We start from the raw sequence: 19118 nt of genomic DNA on the forward strand, positions 1-19118 counted from the left end.
GATGATGATGTTGGTGAGTTACAATTTAAAGTATGATTATGATAATACACTGAACAAAAATATAAACGCAACATGTAAAGTGTTGGTCCCATGTTTCATGAGCAGAAATAAAAGATCACAGAAATGTTCCATACCACAGAAAGCTTATTCTTCTAAAATGGTGTGCAGAAATTTGTTTACATCCCTGTTAGTGAGCATTTCGACTTGGCCAAGATAATCCATCCACCTGACAGGTGTGGCCTTTCAAGAAGCTGATTAAACAGCATGATCATTACACAGGTGCACCTTGTGCTGGGGACAATAAAAGGCCACTCTAAAATGTGGAGTTTGCCACAGATGTCTTACGTTTTGAGGGAGTGTACAATTGGCATGCTGACTGCAAGAATTTCCACCAGAGCTGATGCCAATGAATTGAATGTTAATTTGTCTACCATAAGCAGCCTCCAAAGTCGTTTTAGAGAACTTGGCAGTATGTCCAACCGTCCTCACAACCGCAGACCACRTGTATAGCGTCGTGATGGCGAGCGTTTTGCTGATGTCAACGTTGTGAACAGAGTGCACCATAGTGGGGTTATGGTATGGGCAGGCATAAGCTACAGACAATGAACACAATTGCATTTTATCAATGGCAATTTGAATGCACAGAGATACCGTGACGAGATCCTGAGACTCACTGTCGTGCCATTCATCCGCTGCCATCCCCTCATGTTTCAGCATGATAATGCACGGCCCCATGTCGCAAGGATTCCTGGAAGCTGAAAAGGTCCAAGTTCTTCCATGGCCTGAAAACTCACAAGACATGTCACCCAATGAGCATGTTTAGGATGCTCTGGATCCACGTGTACAACAGCGTGTTCCAGTTCCTACAAATATTAGCAGGTAGCCTAGTGGTTAGAGCGTTGGGCCAGTAGCTGAAAGGTTGCTAGATCAAATCCCTGAGCTGACAAGGTAAAAATCTGCTGTTCTGCCCCTGAACAAGGCAGTTAACCCACTGTTCCTAGGCCGTCATTGTAAATAAGAAATTGTTCTTAACTGACTTGCCTAGTTAAATAAATACAAATCCAGCAACTTTGCACAGCCATTGTAAGTGGAGTGGGACAACTTTCCACAGGCCAGAATCAACAACTCTTTGTAAAGGAGGCGTGTCTGGAAGAAGAAGAAAAAAAGTCCCCAAAAACAGATTGATATTTTTCAAAAACTTTACATCCATTCCCATCAACTTCACAAGTCTAAAGCAGCCACTGATGATGAGGACGACGAGGACGATTATGATGAAGGAGTCTATATGGATACATACTGAAATACGTGTTATGATAGTTGCTCATTTGCCATTGACGATTCAGGCAGTGATTGCTACTACATCTCATGTCTCGCTAATTGAATAATTGGGGCGGCAGGTAGCCTAGCGGTTAAGTGTCCCCGAGACGGCAAGGTGGACAAATCTGCCGTTATACCCTTGAGCAAGGCGGGTAACCCCCAACAACTGCTCCCTGGGTGCCGATTATGTGGCCCCCAGCACCTCTCTGACTCAGAGGAGTTGGGTTAAATGTGAAACACACATTTCGGTTGAATGCATTCAGTTGTGCAACTGACTAGGTATCCCCCTTTCCCTAAATACTACGAAATGTAGGCCTAATGATTAATGCCCTCATGATGTACAGCAGGTGATGTACATCATTCATAAAGTGCTGTAGTTTAGATCATTATTTTATGCTGACAATCAGAAATTGTTTTGACAACCTAAAAAAAACTTGTAGTAGATGGACTACTATTGAAATAGAATCCATAAAACGAGTTAGTCTTAGAGGTTCTATGGATTCTATTTCTATGACTACTAGCGCCATCTTTGCCCACAGACACTCATGAGCTGTTCATAGTGATATACACTAGGGGGAGCATCATCTGACATTTGAATCCAACCACGGTGTAAAACAGATTGCACTCTTCTATTATTTGGATGTTACAGGCATGTTTGTTTTGTCACCAAGGTAATTAATGCATTTGCCAACAGCTCTAATGAGCTTTATTTGAGTAATTGTTATAAAAGGTCTTGTAGACCTTCTAATGGAAAGAAGTCAAGGAAAAAATAAATCACAAGGTCAATACAGTACTTTTTAAATTCATTTGCATTTTGCACAATATGGTGCAATTAATTTAATGAATTGTTAATTAGAGTAAGCCTCCAAATATTCCATTAATTGTGACAATTTCAGATAATTCTCTCATTCTGAGATCTGTATTATTTTCCACTTAAAATAAATAMATCTCAATGTCAACATTACATTTTTGTTTTAAGAAAGGCCTACAGAGGATAAACCACTATGAGCTAAACAAGCTGGCTTGTGAACTGGAGGGCATGTGAAAGATAATGTTGGAGGTCAGAGGTCAGGTGTTGAATGGAGAAGTGAACACGGTTAACCGTATTGCTTTACAACAGATGCATATGTAGAAGCAAGGTCAACAAGATGCTCGACCGATACACCCCTATCCACAGAGTGAGACATTGTTATTAACTCCACGGGCCGATGGCGTGGCGATCAGATCAGGTGTAAATACATCACAAGGCTAATAGCGTGAGGTGAAGGAGAGAGTGGTGCCTCAGATTAATGGCTGACAAAAAAGGACATGTGACCTAGTGTCCTGATGAAGTGCAAGGCTCGATGAAATGAGTGGCTTTGGGGTGAGTCTCAATTGTATTTCCTCGATTTCTCACATCCTCCCTCTTCGTCTCCTTCTCAGAGCACAAGGTTCCTCCCCTCTGATCTTTATTATTCCAATACATTTTGAGAAGGAGGCAAGGAGAGAGGACGCAAGGAACTAAGGAAATATAATTGAGATTCGCCCCTAGTCTACCGTTGCAGTTGGTCTCAGCCCTGACTCTTCCATTCATGTCATCATGTGCTCTCCCCGATGTTGCTCATTGGACAACAAAATAACATTCCTTGGAGCCATTTTTCATTCATGTTTACTTTGAAAGGGGAGGAGATTTTTTTTCAATTTTCCATTGGGGTTATCAGCAAGTCTTTAAGCATAGGAATCTTTTAGTTTATAGGCATGTAGGCAAAAAATATAATGTGAAGCCATATTACATGAAACTTGATCCACAATCCTTCAGAGATACTGAGGGGTCACTCTCAATTTCTACCTCATCGAAGAGGGTAGAAGTCTAATAGCAGGCCAAATGTCGACTTTTCAACCAAGAGAGATAACGAGAAGGGAATAGGGCTACATTTATGTTGCTTTGTCAGTTCTAATCCTGCATAATCAATCAACCTTGTACAACCAATGGCCAAAGTCTCACCAGACAAATGTGGTGATGAGCTGTTAGTTTGGTGCAAACTGCAACAAACTGTTACTGAGTTACAGAATGGTGCACTATAGAAACACAAGCTATATTATCAGTCTCAACGAGTGCTAGAGAGCCCTTAGACACAGACTAGCTCCAAGAATGTCTGGACTTCTCCGGCGGTGTAATCACAAAGGAATGCCCTGAGACATTTCTGCTTTTCCTCCACCACAGCCTTTCTTTCCCACGGCTGCTCCAGGTCTTGAGAATCTCTTGGCCCTCTACTCTCACTGACTCTGTTCCTGGAGAGATACTTTATTAGAGAAGAGCACTACACGACCTCAGTCGGGGATCACAAAGGGTTTGAATATGCCTCAAGTCCGAATCACCTGAACTCGAAACATTAGCCCTGATGATGGAATGATGTCCAAGTAGGACATGTTGTTTCAATGTTGTTATAACGTCAGGGACCTTTTAATTGGAAGGAATTACATAGAGAGGGATTGATTGAGAATCAATGACTTTATACTCCATTGATAATAATCTACACATTTTTAAAAACAAATTAAAACCAAGAGAAACCCTATGGGATGAGATATCTTGTTGTCCAATGAATCCTTTGAGACGGCAAGTCATTACAATTACAAAGACAATACACTTAAACACTAATAAAGAAGACCGCTGTAAGGTTGAAGTGAAGCCACATTGACAGCTAGGGGAGGTCCTTTCATTTCAACTTTCATTAGAAGGTTTTAATAAATCAAGCAGTCAATCACACTACATTACATGGAATCATAAGAAACCTTCGTCCGAGCTCAGAGGCCTTGAAAACAGTTAAATCCCTAGACATTTTTTCCCCATCTTTATTCTCCCCAGACACATAGTGCCAGATGTCATCTACTTTAGCCTACATGGGCTGTCCCAGTCCCTGCCTCTCCCTCTCTCAGTCCTTCTCCCCTGTCTCATCCCTGCTGCTCTTTGTTCAGATGAGCTCTGTCTGAGAGGAGCACACACACAAACACGCGCACACACCCACAGGAGTGATGATGTCACCGTTGTGATCATTACTGTAGTGTGGGTGGTGGCGGTGGCCTATTTTTGACCAGGCAGGGAGGGCAGTCCAAACGTCTGCCTCAATGCTGCTGCCTCGAGGAGCAGCGACCTGCCACCATTAATGAATACACATACGGTGACACACCACCATTAGCATAACACAAGACTAAAGAAGCTCTGACACACAAGACTGTGGTCTGGGTCTGACACGGACGGTTAAGAGAGATTTTTTTTCCTGWTGTTTTTAACAAAAGCCTACAGTTTGAAAAGAGGTGTGAGTAAATGCTATCTAATTTCAGCAGTTAGAAACACGTCCTTCAGCAAAACATCAACCAAAAATAGGCTATAGGATATTTTTTGTCGTATACAAAGCTTTGACTATCACACATCTCTCTGGGTTTACTCTTTCTATGAAGGACAATATTACAGTGGAGTAGATGGAATGGCCATCTGACTAAGAGGTGAACTCCCACATTCCCTCAGGGATCAGCCAACTGGGAAAACGTGATAGAGAAGAGACTGTAAAAATGTGTGGTAATATCCAGACAAAAGGGGAGCTGTGAAACATGAGAACGTGAGGCTCGTTTTCAGTTGGAGATGAATGTTTCTCTCTCTTCTCCAAGGCTATTTCCTTCCATGTCTGGTGTCATTCATATGGAAACATCCTGTAAGCAAAGGACAATGTTCCCACAGTCTATTCTGCCTCTGCTGATGAGTTTTTGTACTGTGTACGTCCAGAKAAATGCCGCGTACTTCTACATAGAGTAGAAGTTGAATGATGCACAGGAGACTGAATACTATCTAGGTTACAGAAAAGAATGTGAATAAGGTGTATATGTTTGAAGTGAGCTGTGTGTGAGAAATTAATAGACTCTCTAAGATGCATTAGAATAGTGGTGTAATCAACCTTGAAAACTAGCACGAAAAGTCACAACAAAACCCTACTAGATCACAGTTTTATCTTGATTCTGAAATCCATGCCATGAAATRCCACATTTCATCCTCTTGAACACATTGTATAAAAGAGGGGCATGATATGACTAAAAACCTTAACCTGCAGAGGAATGTTACGAGCTGTTGAAAAACAGGAATAAAATAAATACAGGTTGGTGAAGCAGTGTTGTAGTACAAAGAGAGAGAGGAGAGGCAAGAGAGGGATGGAGGAAGGGAGAGAGAGAGAGAGAGAGAGGGGGAAGTGCAATTTTGCAAGGGTGCCAGTTTTGACAGAGATATTTCTGAAGACAGTATGGGTTTACAAAATCCAGTGATTTAATGTTTAAAAAATCCATTAGGGGTATGTTGGCCGAACAATATCTTAAATTCCCCCTAAAGGCCCTATCAAATGAAATTAGCTTTACAGACGTTGGCAAGCACTAAAGCTGAAAGCAAATCTCCCCGAAAATTGATCTGCTGTTCAAGGTTGTGTTCCTAACCCTCCCATGACAAACAACTATCTTATTTCTRGAGAAACAGAATATTGCAGGGTCTTCTTTTCTTGTCTGATCCATATTCCACCAAATGTTTTCTCCATATCAATCCTGCCAATGTTTTTCTTCCTCCGCTAGATAACTCACCCTTTCTTCAGATAAAGTAACATACAACAGCAGCATTTAAAAAGTCATTATACCTAGACAAAGACTGTAAAAACCGTAGAGAAGTAAATGTACTGTCTCTGTCATTCCTGTCAGATACAGTATGTTTGCCTTTCTCCATAATGAGTACCTGCCATGTAGACAAGAGGATATGACGTAGGCAGGTTGTGGAATTAGTGTCCTGTTAGTATGAGTATATTATGTCATCTCTGTAGCTGAAAGCACGGTCAACCTAATGACAGATAAGACTCCCTGTCCTCAAACATTCCCCAAACAAACAGCGTCTATTTTTACCTCTGTCCTGCACTTGCCTAAGGTAAACACAGAGTACGTCCGAAATGGCACCCTTTTCSCTAAATAGTGCATTACCTTTGATAAGAGCCCCTGTCTCTGATTTAAAGGAGTGCACTGCATAGGGAGTAGACCGCGTGGGCCCTGTTCAAAAGTAGTGCACTATAAAGGGAATAGGGTGCCATTTTGGATGCAACCTTTGTCAGTTTTGAGTGCAACCTTTGTCAGTTTTGAGTGCTTTTAGCAAATGGAAAACTGCTGACATCCAGTGGTATGTTTGCACACACATTTGGCCGGGTGAAGATGTGTTTTTATTTGATTCCGGGCCATTTTGCTGCTTCGCTGAGGTGATGGTGACATTTTGCCGTGATCTCATTCTCTCTGTGAGGAGATGCATCATTCTGAGGCCATGACTTGTTTCTTTACTTTCCTAGCACTAATGACTCTGCTTTCCCACAAAGGAAGCAGCAGCCCACTGTGTGTGTGTGTGTGTGTGTGTGTGTGTGTGTGTGTGGGTGTGTGTGTGTGTGTGTGTGTGTGTGTGTGTGTGTGTGTGTGTGTGTGTGTGTGTGTGTGTGTGTGTGGTGTGTGTGTGTGTGTGTGTGGTTGTGTGTGTGTGTGTGTGTGTGTGTGTGCGTGTGCGTGCAAATGTCTCTTTCTCTCCCTCTGTCTCTCTGGTGTGCAACTCTGTCACCGTGTCACTCTCTCTCTCCCTCTCTTTCCCTCTCTCCCTGTACGACAGCGTATGAGAGTGTGTCTGAAATAATGAGTCATTCTTTACTAGGCTGCTATCCTGATGATTGTAAATTATTTCTCTCTACTGGATTACATCATGAAACGATTACAGCCTTATTCAATCAAACCTGGAAATCTGTAAAAACCCACATTCTGCCTGTGCCAAGAGGAAACATGTTTGAATGGATACAGATTAGTTCATGTTTGTTTTACACAGTAAACATTGTTTTATTGAGCAACATGAATCCAAGTGTTTTTGACCTGTATCTGTGAATCCCTGTTACGTTGTTGCAATGTTGTGAATAAGACCCTAAGAGGCTTTCTATCTACAGTGTATTGTACCTGACCTTACTCTCCTCTCTTCTCTCTCCTTTGAGTGACAGACGGTGTGATGGACGACTGAAAGACGACTGCGGTGCCAAAAATGCTCAAGACACAAAGGCATCTCATCTCTAACATCCTCTGACCCGCCTACTGTAGCCGGCCTTGTGCCCGGGTCAAGGGTTAATGCATTCTTCACTGTCACAATGAATTCCCATGAGCCACTTGTGGTAGTGTGGACTAGCATTGCTGCCTGCAGCTCCCAGTGTTCAAAAGTGGAGTGGTGTGCACCGCTGGCTCTGGCTACCATTACGTTATTGCAAACCCCTCTTAGCCAGTGGTTGGAAGACACTGATCAATAGCTCTGTTTTCGTCTCGCTTAATTGCAGAATTTCATGATAGTGAAAGCATAGGTCTAAGCCAAGGCATTGCTTGCAGCACAACACTAAGCTAGGAGAGTTGAGGGTTGAGCTTCGATGAATTTTCAAGTCGTGTTTGTATGTTAATGCGTTCATTAGGTATTTGAAATGCAAATGTAGATCTTACAAATGAATAACGTATGTAAACAACTTGYCTGACATAGCGAATGTGTTATTATGTTCTTTATTGGTCCCTTGGTGTTACAACAGTGCAGTTCAATTCATTGACTTTCTTAATCATTACATTTCGGCTTCAAACCAGTTCTAGGCTTACTGAAGATGTAGGCTATTGGAGGAATGCTACAAACAAGACAGAAATCAGCACGATAGAGCTAATAGCTTTATGGCTTCTGCAAATTGATTTAATACGGTAGATTAAAAGCACCACTAGTGTAGTACTGATGGTGGATTTAAATGGAAGGGGTACAAGGTATCAACTGTGCTTGTCTGTATTGAAATAACACAATATAAAGAGACTAYTCTCTTAATTTCAGTTAGTGGCTATTTATTCATTCAGTGCCTTTATGTGGGGCATAACAAGAGGACCTTAATTCAATTATGTCGAAAGACAACCTGAGGGCCAGTTTTTCAGTTAGAGAAAGAGCGAGAACCTTATTTTCAGCTCTCGCAGAAAATGTGTGTCGTTGAAATTAAACTCCTCTGTGTTGCTGGAAGGTTTCTGTGTTTAATGGAAACCGGGAGGGAGTGAGTGGGGTTTAGTGTAAGCTACAGAGGAGATGAATCTGTATTCCCTGAATGTGTCTCAGGCTAAAATCAATAAATGCAATGCAAGCACAGCTCCCCGCTCCCCTCTCTCCTGATGGGTGTCCCTGTCTTTCCTTGGACTAATAGAACAATAATAATGAAATCCAAATCCCCACATTATAATTTGTTTTGCATCASTCTCAGGAGAGATCTTCTTTAGCAGTTTATTTYAGTGGCTCATTATACTTTCTAATCAAGACATAGACAGACARCCTGTTTGCCCKTCCCCCTCCCKCCCCTCTCYACCCTGAAGTGTGCTTGCTCGCATTGCAGTCATYGTGCTGGCACTTATTATGTTACAAGTGACCRASGTASGGACAATGTTCTCAGTGYGTGCAAAGAGGACCCAGCCAGGCTACCCGGGCAGGCAAAGAGTGCTTCTTCTTTTAATGATGCAACTCAGAGAGGTGCACATACACCCCTCTCCCTCCCATCCCTCCACCACCACCACTAGCACCCCACGTACCCGCCCCCCTGTGCTCTCTTTAATGAAGATTCTCCAATGCAATTAAGATTCCCTGCGTCTTGCTGCTACAGTATGAAAAAACACAGCCACTGTCATTTCTCATGTCTTGTCAGTCCCTGGCTGCTGATGACGATGCGGGGGAGGGATAATTCACCCGTTGCTACTGGCCACAGCACTGTGCGTGTGAGGAGCAACCAACCCCCATCTCAACAGGTAATGGAGAAGGAAAATCAATGGCCAAAGAGCATGGAGAAGGAGCTTATAAAATGGCTTTACGTTTCAATAGCTGAATAAGGGGATTCTGTGGTCACCCTCTAAATTCAGCTAGGGGGGGACTGTCCATGGACCTTCACATTTCTTTTAACTGTGTTCATTGCCATGTGCTTGGTGCTTGTCCTTGAGTGTAGATAGGTTTGCCTTTAGAGACAGATTATTAATACCAATGATTTGTATTTAGGTTATTGCAAAATAAATTTCCAGTGTTTAGATAATGTTATAATAATTTATCCTAGTTATCACCTAATTACAACTCCTTTTAATGAATGCTATTTTCAAACTAACATTAAAAATCATACACAATATTATTGCTCCCTTGTGAGACATAGATATTGCCTTAAGTGACACAAAGGAAGCACTCTATTCTATTCTCATTTCCTCATTTCATCTTCTGAGTGGTTAACATTTCCATGGTGAGAGGGTGCCCTTACAAAAAAAAACACATGAAAAAATCACAACACACAAAAAACACACCTTGAATCCCCCCTCTCGACTTCAAAAGTTTTGCTTGATATTAATGGCACAAAGGTAACTCACTCACTAGAGGATTGCATCATATAATAACACTATTAATCTACTAAAGTGGGGGGGGGCAGGTAGCCTAGTGGTTAGAGCGTTGGGCCAGTAACTGAAAGGTTGCTTGATTGAATCCCTGAGCTGACAAGGTAAAAATCTGTCATTCTGCCCCTGAACAAGGCAGTTAAACCCACTGTTCCTGGGCTGTCATTGTAAATAAGAATTTGTTCTTAACTGACTTGCCTAGTTACATTTCAAAAATTATATACTTAAAAATACTAAAGGTGTTTAAAGTGGCAATCCTTAATTGAAACATTAACAAAGTGTTTTCCCCGCCACAGTTTCAGCAAAAAGCTGAATGATGGGGCTGGAGAAATGCAACCACTCTCAAATCCGAAGACTATGCTATGGATGCAAGGACTGACCATCCGTGATTTCAAAATGATAGTTTAACCATGTTTTTTAGCTATAGAGTGGTGATTTAAATATACTTTGTTTACAAACATCGGAGTAAAACAAGCTTATATTTTGGGTTCTGATGGGGTAGGACAGTTGAACAGAGCTGATGAGGCAAAATACATCACTTTGTTCAAGAATAAATGGGTACATATCATTAATTTGTAAGTCCAAAAATGGATGTAGGAACTAAGGAATGCCCCTTTAACACAAAGTGACCTTCATACGGCAGAACTATGTCGCCATTTAAACGTGACCCATTAACCTGTCCGAAAATGTTTAATTCTGTCCACTGTTCCGCGAATGCCCTGCAAAATCATTCCCTTATCCCGCGTTTGGGCTTTCTAGATGTGGTCACCCTAATTCCACCGGTGGAAACATTGCTACTGCAACATTGCTACTGCAATATTGTTTCACATGTGAAGAGAATAACATTATTTCAACCCCACATGTGAACTTGCAATTCCACATGTTAAAGTGAGATTTTCACATGTGGAATTTTCTTGCATGTGAAACTATACATTTGATTTTCACTTTCACATTGCAATTCACATGTGAAAAACAATGACATGCGAAAATCGAATTTGCAGTTTTATATGTGAAAAACGTTCACGTGAAAATCTTACTTTCACATGTGGAATTTCAAGTTCACGTGAGAAACAATCACATGTGGATGTTTTTCRCATATGAAACTGCAAATGTGATTTTAACATATGAATGTTTTTCATGTGTGAAAATGCAATTTCACATGTGAAAGTGAGATTTTCAAATGGAGCTTTCTTACATGTGAACCTGCAAATTAGATTTTTAAACGTGATTGAATTTCACATGTAAACTTGCAATTCYACATGTGGAAGTAAGATTTTCACGTGAATGTTTTTTACATAGCACTGCATTGGCAATTTTCACATGTGCATGTTTTTAACATGTGAAACCGCAAATGTCACGTGAAACTGCAACTCACCTGTGAGGTGAAAGCATGTTATTCTCCTCACATGTGAAAAGGCGGTGTTAACATGTGAAGTCTACATTTTGTACATGTGAAAATATGGTTTCACATGTGAAATTTAAGCTCAACATGTGAAAACAGCAAAAGAAATTAAGGGTGGGRCAAGGGCATGTAAACAGAGCCGAGCAGTTGTACCCATTCTATCTTTAACCACCCCTCCCCTTGTTGTTTTCCAGTTCAATGAAATAATCTGGCTGCCTGCACCCTGTCTGACTGACTAAAACCCTTGTCTGGGTCACAGGGCCCATGCTCAGCCTGTTGCTTGTTATGTGTTCAGAGAGGTATAGAGCGTACAATTAGGCACACAGATGGCTGTTGTGTCTTTGCCATGCAATGGTATTGATCTTCTCCTTAGGAAAAGATCTGTGTATTTCTCCCCTGGATTTTCTGTTTTGCAAGTGCGTTCTGTTTGAAAACCAAAAAGGCAACATTTGCACAAGTACCTCCCACTTATTCTAGTTGTAAATCATTGGAAGTGGCATAAAGGGGAAACTTTGATCACATTTAAGATGATCATATGAGGGTTCATCTGTCACTATAAACCTAAACAGATTATGAAAAAACACATAAAGATTTGGGCAGCAGTATCACCGTTTATCCTGTCCAAAGATGAGGAAAGACAGAATGTGAGAGTTAATATTAAATATGAACATTTGAGCATCACATGTACTGTCACAAATTATGACCAAACACATTTTGAGCATTAATTTCAATACCACACATGCATGCGTTTTAAAACAGTAATGCACAGTTTWAAAAAATCGGTATTATTATAGCATTTCCATAGACAACATGTTCATAATAAATACTATATTTCCCTGATACTTGGAATCACATTAATGTGACTAGTTGATATCTAGCCTATGGAACATGCACTGAAAGTAATCATTCTAATTTGAGAAGTTTCAGTCATTCCATACATTATTTGCATAACGCGGGTCATCTATTAATAATATCAATGATTATGAATAATCAGTTACGTAACTTTTCAAAAACAAATAAACAAACAAAACAAGCCAATAAGATTCCTCATCCTTGAATCAACTCAATAGATGCTTTTGTTTGTCACATTAGCACATGGTATAGTCCTAATCATAGTTCTGTCTAAACGTAGTGTACTATTGTTTTCCTAATTAAAACAAACATTGATCTCTATTAATGTCAAATACAAGTTTTCTTTTGTGGCAGCTTGTAAGCTGACGTCACTTTGGTTCCTTGAAGTGGAGCTGAATAAACCTTGAGAAGAGTCTCCTTCAATCTGCTGTTAGTAACTAACACACACACTCACTCACACCGAGACTCAATTACTGCCCAATTCCTTTCTTTATCATCTGTTACCGGCCTCTTTCAAAACGAAATCGAAAAGAGGCTAGAAGGCTACACGAAGTATTACTTGAAACAAAATCCCGTTGGAAATAAGTATTAGTGTCGAAACTAAAGGTAAGTGTCCTCTTATTTCAAGGTGGGGGTAAAGAAGACGTTCTGTTATATCATAGAACAAGCGATGTAGCTGGCTTGATTTGTTTCGCGAGGCGAGCTGTAGTTTCTTTGCTTCTGCGTGTGTCTCTCAATCGTCAACTGCAGATTGATAGAAACTTATCAAATGGATACAATGTTATTCTAAGCAATCGGTATGTGCGCCTTTACTGCATGGTAAAATAATAGACTACACCAAAGTTGTTTTCTAGATTAAACGGAGTGTTTTGTCGTTGCTCAGATCAAGCTAGTTGTGACCTGATAGTCGGAATCGTCTTTGTGTCCTCTCTCGTGCGGTTTAATTGAACTGTTCTATTTATTTTTTTAAATAAAAACTGTTTTATTTAGTTCAGGAAAACTTTTTGGAAGATGTTTTTACCCACTGATGTATATAAGTTAGCTAGTATTTTTGTGCACATTTAAAGGAACGATGTGGGAGTCAATGAAGGTAGGGAGCACAAGCTACCTTTGGTCTATTTAGCTGTCCGTTTACAGACAGGGCAAAATCCGAGCCAGCTAATAGCTCTTCAATGCGAAAATAAAATAATTAGTAAGCATAAACATAAATACTTSATTTAACAATATAACAGATTGTGTTATGGTTTGCCATGTAAAATTACATATCTTATTAGTAAAATTAGTTTGATGTTTTTGTCGAGTTTCAGGCTCTTTTTACAACTGGCTAAAGCTATCTTTGTTGCTTCCTCAAACAAGAAGCAGCTGCTGCCTGGCCGAGTTGTTGAAATGTATCCCTTTGTGTATATTACAATATCCTCCATTTTTCTACCCTTCCAAACAACAAGCCTTTCGCCATCTTGGTTGATTTAAATTCCCTAAGCACCCCGCGCTTGAAGGAAACGTATCCATGTTTTACATAGAGAAAGTTTAAACTAGACTCGGAAAGAAATGTAGACGATGACGTCATGTGAAGTTTAAGAAAAATGTAGCCAACATTAGCCTATGATTGGAAGGAGGAACAATTTGGTGTTACATTTGAAGAAGAGTGGGATTCAGCTACAATGTTACAGTGACATTATACAGTGTTGCAATAATCGGATACACGTTTTTGAACGCGCAAAATACACAAACGGTGTGTTTTAATAAGTAGTGGCAGGTGGAGATGGCATGCAAACTGCCCTTTTAAACTAGATTTTTTTCACACTGAACTTGGTTAGGTGTTTTCTACATGCACGATTTCTAGTTTATCAATGACACTTTGATAAAGATGTTATTTGTCACAACACTGTTATTCAATAACATGAATAGCACATATTATGTGTTTTTTAAACGTTTCACCGCTGGAATTAGGCAATAGRTTACACAGGCTAATCATAAGCGATTAGAATAAATATGCTATATCAGAATGATGTTATGACATATAGCCCAGTGTATCATCATGTTTTGTTATTGCATTTAAAAAATATATTGTTGAATGGACTAATTGCCAAATAGTCTAATACGTTTAGACATTGATTAACAGCTATGGATGTTTACACAAATGTCAACTTTTAATTCGTCAAGCAAACTATTATTAGTATTTCCCCTTTCCCCTCTTTTCTCATTTGCTTACTCCCCTTTGCAATGTGGGAGTCGTTGACACGTGTTTACAAATAAAAGGCAAAGATAGTGTGCCTAGGCTTATCTACTGGTAATATCACAATGTTCACCTTAGATGACTATAGGTCTGGGCCTAATTGTCACGCCATAAGTGGTATGCGCTATTGAACAACATGTAGCCTCGTCGTTATCCACAGTCTTGTCATTGTAAAGCTAATTTCTGAGAAGATGGCAGAGGTGTGACAGARACAGTAGGTAGTGATGACAGTAGGCTGGTTTGAGTTTTTTATTACCATGTTATAACATATAACATGGTTCATTTGTGTGTTTTGTTGATGTTATAGCGGAGGAAAGATTTCAAACATAGGCTACCCAAAGTAGCAAACTGTCTAGTTTATCATTGAAGAATCTCCTGTCACACTAGAGATTATACTCTCATCACCAGTTGTTCTGGTGAATCCACCATATCCCTGTGTGATAGTCTTTAAAATGGATCTCAGTTGTTGTCTCACAAGCAGTTGTTGTAAAAGAACAAYAACAATGATGCTTTGTGATAGGGAATCTAATCGTTTCACCTCCCACCCTCTTTGTTTGGATATTTACTGCTGCAAAGCTAAAGTGCACAGGAGCAGATGCTTAGCCAAACATCCTTGCTGAGGGAGGCGCGATGCCTTTTTCCTTCTGGGAATGGCTCCTCTCCTCTCCCTGTGCTGATGCATGGACATGACAGCTGCTTGATTTCATGGAGCTGCTAAGAAGCCATTAGTGGTATCAGTGAATTGAAACGGAACAGTCTCTCCCATTTTTCCACCACTATTACAAACGGCTATTGTTAGCTTCTTTTGTGTGTGTGTGTGTGTGTGTGTGTGTGTGTGTGCTGCAGCTGAACACACACACAGCAGAACAGGGCAGAGGAGCACTAATATACTTGTGTTGCTGTGTGTTTCCCCATAATGCGAGTGAGAGAGAACAAATCTGTCAGGGCTTGTTTGTGATGTTGGTTTGAAATGGAAGCAAACTGTGCTACCTCAAGCATACTCAAATCAGGGATGTTTCCATGCCTGGCCAAGAGAAGTAAAAAAAATTAACTGTAGTGCTTCTCTCTCTCTCTTCCCCCTTTCCCCCCCCCCCTCTCTCTTTTCTCTCTCTCTCACCTCGCCTCCCCTCTCCTCTCTCCCCCCACAGAATGTTGTTTTTCTTGCCAGGAGATAAAAAGGACTTCCGCTTGACTTGAACATTCAGGAATTAAAGATAGACATGTTTAAGCCCTATTTGCATGTCTACCAACACTGCCCAAACGGTTGCTATTGACTAAGCTGATTAGGAGAAATTAGGTTTAGGAGCCCTGTGTCTGGGGGTGCTGAAACTGAACAAACTTGGACAGCTTTTCACAGACAATCCCATATGCACACAAGTCTATTCTGTCTAATCCTGTACTATTGAAATTAGGGGTAATAATGTTAGAGGAACGTGCCTGCTTTGGTGTCCATCACTTTTTTGTCTTTTGAAATGAGGTGAGGATGGTTATCCAGTCAACAATCAAGCAGTTTGTCGCGACCTACGCTGCCACCTTTGAATTGATCTTAAACGCAATGCCCACATGCCTCTCACTGATTGCAGTGTGCACTGAATTTGATTAGCATGCTATATTCCTATACCGCACCTCCTTGTGCTAGTTTCAATGTTTCCCTTCATTGTTTGTGAGACACTGTACGAAGCATTTACTACTGTAACCCTAGAAACGAAGGCCTACATTGTTTGTTTCTGGCATTGATTTCCTTGTTTATGTTGTTTTGTATGGCCTACACAGAGATTGATTAGCTTCTGTAAACAGATCTTATGTGTGGTAAGGGAACGAACAGTTGGGTAAAGTCGTGAAATCTCTGCACTGTAGTTAGTGGTGGTGTGTTGTTCACACTCATTTCAAGTTTTCAACTCTAAAGAGGAAGTAAAGTTTGTTTTGTGTTATGTGAAATTAATCAACCAGAGCCTAATTAACCTAAACCTGGATTGTCACGAGTCATCCACCCTGTGTTTACTTCAAGCTCTCTCTCTCTCACACACACACACCCACACACACACACACACACACACACACCACACACACACACACACCACACACCACCAGCACACACACACACCACACACACACACACACACACACACACACACACACACACACCAATCTTCTCAGAAGTCAAGTACTAACCTTTATAAAGATGCGTGGTGAAATTGATGGCCCTTTAGGGATGCAGGAATTGGCTTAAAACCCTAAATGTTTAATTAGGCTACTGCTGATTATTATTGTTGGCTATTAAACCTTTGTTACTGTGCACAATGATTGTCAAGTCTGAAAATGTTACTTGCAGCAAGTGTAGCAAATACTCATTAGCACAACTGTTGACAGAACATAACATAAGTTAATGACAGTATGACAAGTTTGTTAGTGGTCGTATGATCTACTTCACCTTCGCTTTGCTATTCTAGTCACACTGTACATAAAGTTGACATAAAGTAGCGACATGCATTTTTACATAGCCTAGCCTACATTATAGCACACACATCCATTTTACAAACATGGTGGTAGTATGCAAGATGAATGTCAGCAATGTGCAAGAACATACTATGGGCATCTATGGTGGCCTGGTTCAGTTTGTGACATGATCTGAAAGTAACCGTGTCAAGGGGAGCATTACTGGTACAAGCAGATGTCAGTTTTACAGCAGTCTGGCTTGTTTAACACGTACAAATAATCCATGTGTTATTGGTGCTTTCATAGACTCCAAAAATGGTAGCATAAATGCCTTTTGTACAACCAGGTCACGCCAAGTTCACTTTGTTTCTGAAATACCAAAGACACGGAGGCCATGTTTGGGAGAAAAGGAGCCGATTAGCTGCTAAGGTCTTTGTTTTGTCCGTTCCCTAGGCTTCTTCCTATTTATCATTCAATGTGAGAATTTCCTTGATGAAACTCAAGGTTATTTTTTCATGGTCTGTCTGTCAAGATGCTTGTTGTTCCACTGGCAAGGTGAAGAGGTTGATTTCTCCCTCAAGTAACGCCTCATTTTCAAAGTCCTTGAGCTCTGCAGAAAGTCTGTAAAGGAGTAGGCTAGCCTGTCTGTCTGTCGATTCATTTTTCCTTCTTTGTACTGTATCATAAAACCTGCCAGTTTTCTCAAAACAGTCACAAAGGGAAAACCAGGCCTATTGACTTGGTTTGTGAGGGTGTTTGAGGCAGAGACAAAAAACTGTCTTTAATTTCAGCTGTAGGCTATTGCTTACAGTAGCCAGGTATTAGGCCTTACAGTTTCCTTCCTTCTGCCCCGAATGAGCACACTTCAATCTAAAATGCTGATAGCCTGATGAGAACTAAGAGCATCGGTTAGGCTAACTGATGTAGGAACTGAGCCAAGATTAGGCTACAGAAGACTATCCTTTTCCCCCAAAACAACATGGTTCCGTTCATAGCCTAGTAGTAGATTAGCTAGGCCTACTGCTTAACGGCAGCCACTCTGTCTTGTCTGTAGCCATGCTAAACGCGTATGGCTTGATACTCTATGACAGAAGAGTCAGATAAAACACAGCTCTGCTCAACATGAGTCCTTCAGAGTGGGTCCAAGGTTGATGCTTTCGAATGACATCATCTGAAGGAGGGTATATCCTAAGCTATGCGTAAGGAGCAATCCACTATTAGAAAGGGCTTGTTTTTAGTGGTCTTCACCAGCGAGAGATTGTCATATTGCCTGTGTGTGCCGTGGCTGGAATGCTCCAGTGATGGAGTCCCTGCCTACTGTGATAATGGGGACGGTATTGGAAATACCGATCGTAGTATAGCTTAGCCTAGGCCTGTTTGGTTGGCTTATCACCCTTTTACATTCTCTACTAAAATAGTGTGCAGCCTGCATGCTCTATTCACGTATCTGCAGTATCTCTCACATGCTGTGTTGTTGGCATTGCGGATAGAAATGTCTTTGGATGTGGGAATGAGAATTGTGTAAGGTTTTATATTGTGGTGGTGCCGGGGATGGTCAATGTTGTTCATCGTACTAGGACAGCTGGTTGCAGGATTGAGGAGGATGGAGTAGACCCTGGGTGGCTGTTAAAAGGAAACACACACACAGGCACACACAGGCACACACACACACACAGTCATCAATCATAATTTTACTGGGTACAACTAAGTAACTTACTTTGATGTTTTAAATTAAATGTCCCAAAAAGAAACAAAAAATGCTATATTTTAGCAAAGCAGCATCTTACTCAAGCCTAGAATTTTGCTTGGAATTTCTGGGAGTAGGTCTGTAGTGGAAGTGGTGAAACTTGAAGATCTTTATTTAACTAGCAAGTTTCAGTTAAGAACAAATTCTTATTTACAATGACAGCCTACCCTGCGGCCAATTGGTTGCACCACCCTATTGGCACTCCCAATCACAGCCAAATGTCAGATTACAAGCCTAGATGCTGAACCGGACTGTCAGTATGTTCTCTTGCACATGAGATGCATTTCCTTAGACCACTGCGCCCACTCGGAGCCAGAGGAGGTTCGCAACCCTCCTTTCTTATTGGTCTTTTAAACTCAGTTCTACCCCATGGGCGATGTCAACCTGAAGGCTCAAATCCAATCACAAGGCCAAAAGGCTGAAATGTATTTTACCAGCCATTATCATCGTTCAACCACTTCACATATTATTTCCAACGCCATGTATTGGAAATATATATAAAAATGATTGACCTGCACTGAGCCTTTAAGACACCACCTGATGTGGTAGTGTGCATCAGACTAGAAAACAGCCCCCAAATTCGACTACTTGTAGGGACATCATTCCATACAGGCTAAAAATTTGATTTAGTTGGCGAATAAAATTAACAGAACAATTAGGAATAGGGGTTTGTTGGCCTT

At 40.8% G+C, this 19118-nt stretch overlaps 1 protein-coding gene across 1 annotated transcript in view; it reads left to right on the forward strand.

Moving 5' to 3' along the window:
- Nucleotides 1-12426: 12426 nt before the first annotated feature.
- LOC111953360 (bromodomain adjacent to zinc finger domain protein 2B-like) overlaps nt 12427-19118 on the forward strand; it is a 74759-nt gene continuing 68067 nt past the window's right edge. Inside the window, 1 exon segment of the mRNA XM_070435522.1 lies at nt 12427-12625. The gene's annotated coding sequence lies outside the window, so the exon portion shown is untranslated.

The sequence above is a fragment of the Salvelinus sp. IW2-2015 genome, linkage group LG27 (genome assembly GCF_002910315.2).
Source record: "Salvelinus sp. IW2-2015 linkage group LG27, ASM291031v2, whole genome shotgun sequence".
In the NCBI taxonomy this organism is placed as follows: Eukaryota; Metazoa; Chordata; class Actinopteri; order Salmoniformes; family Salmonidae; genus Salvelinus; species Salvelinus sp. IW2-2015.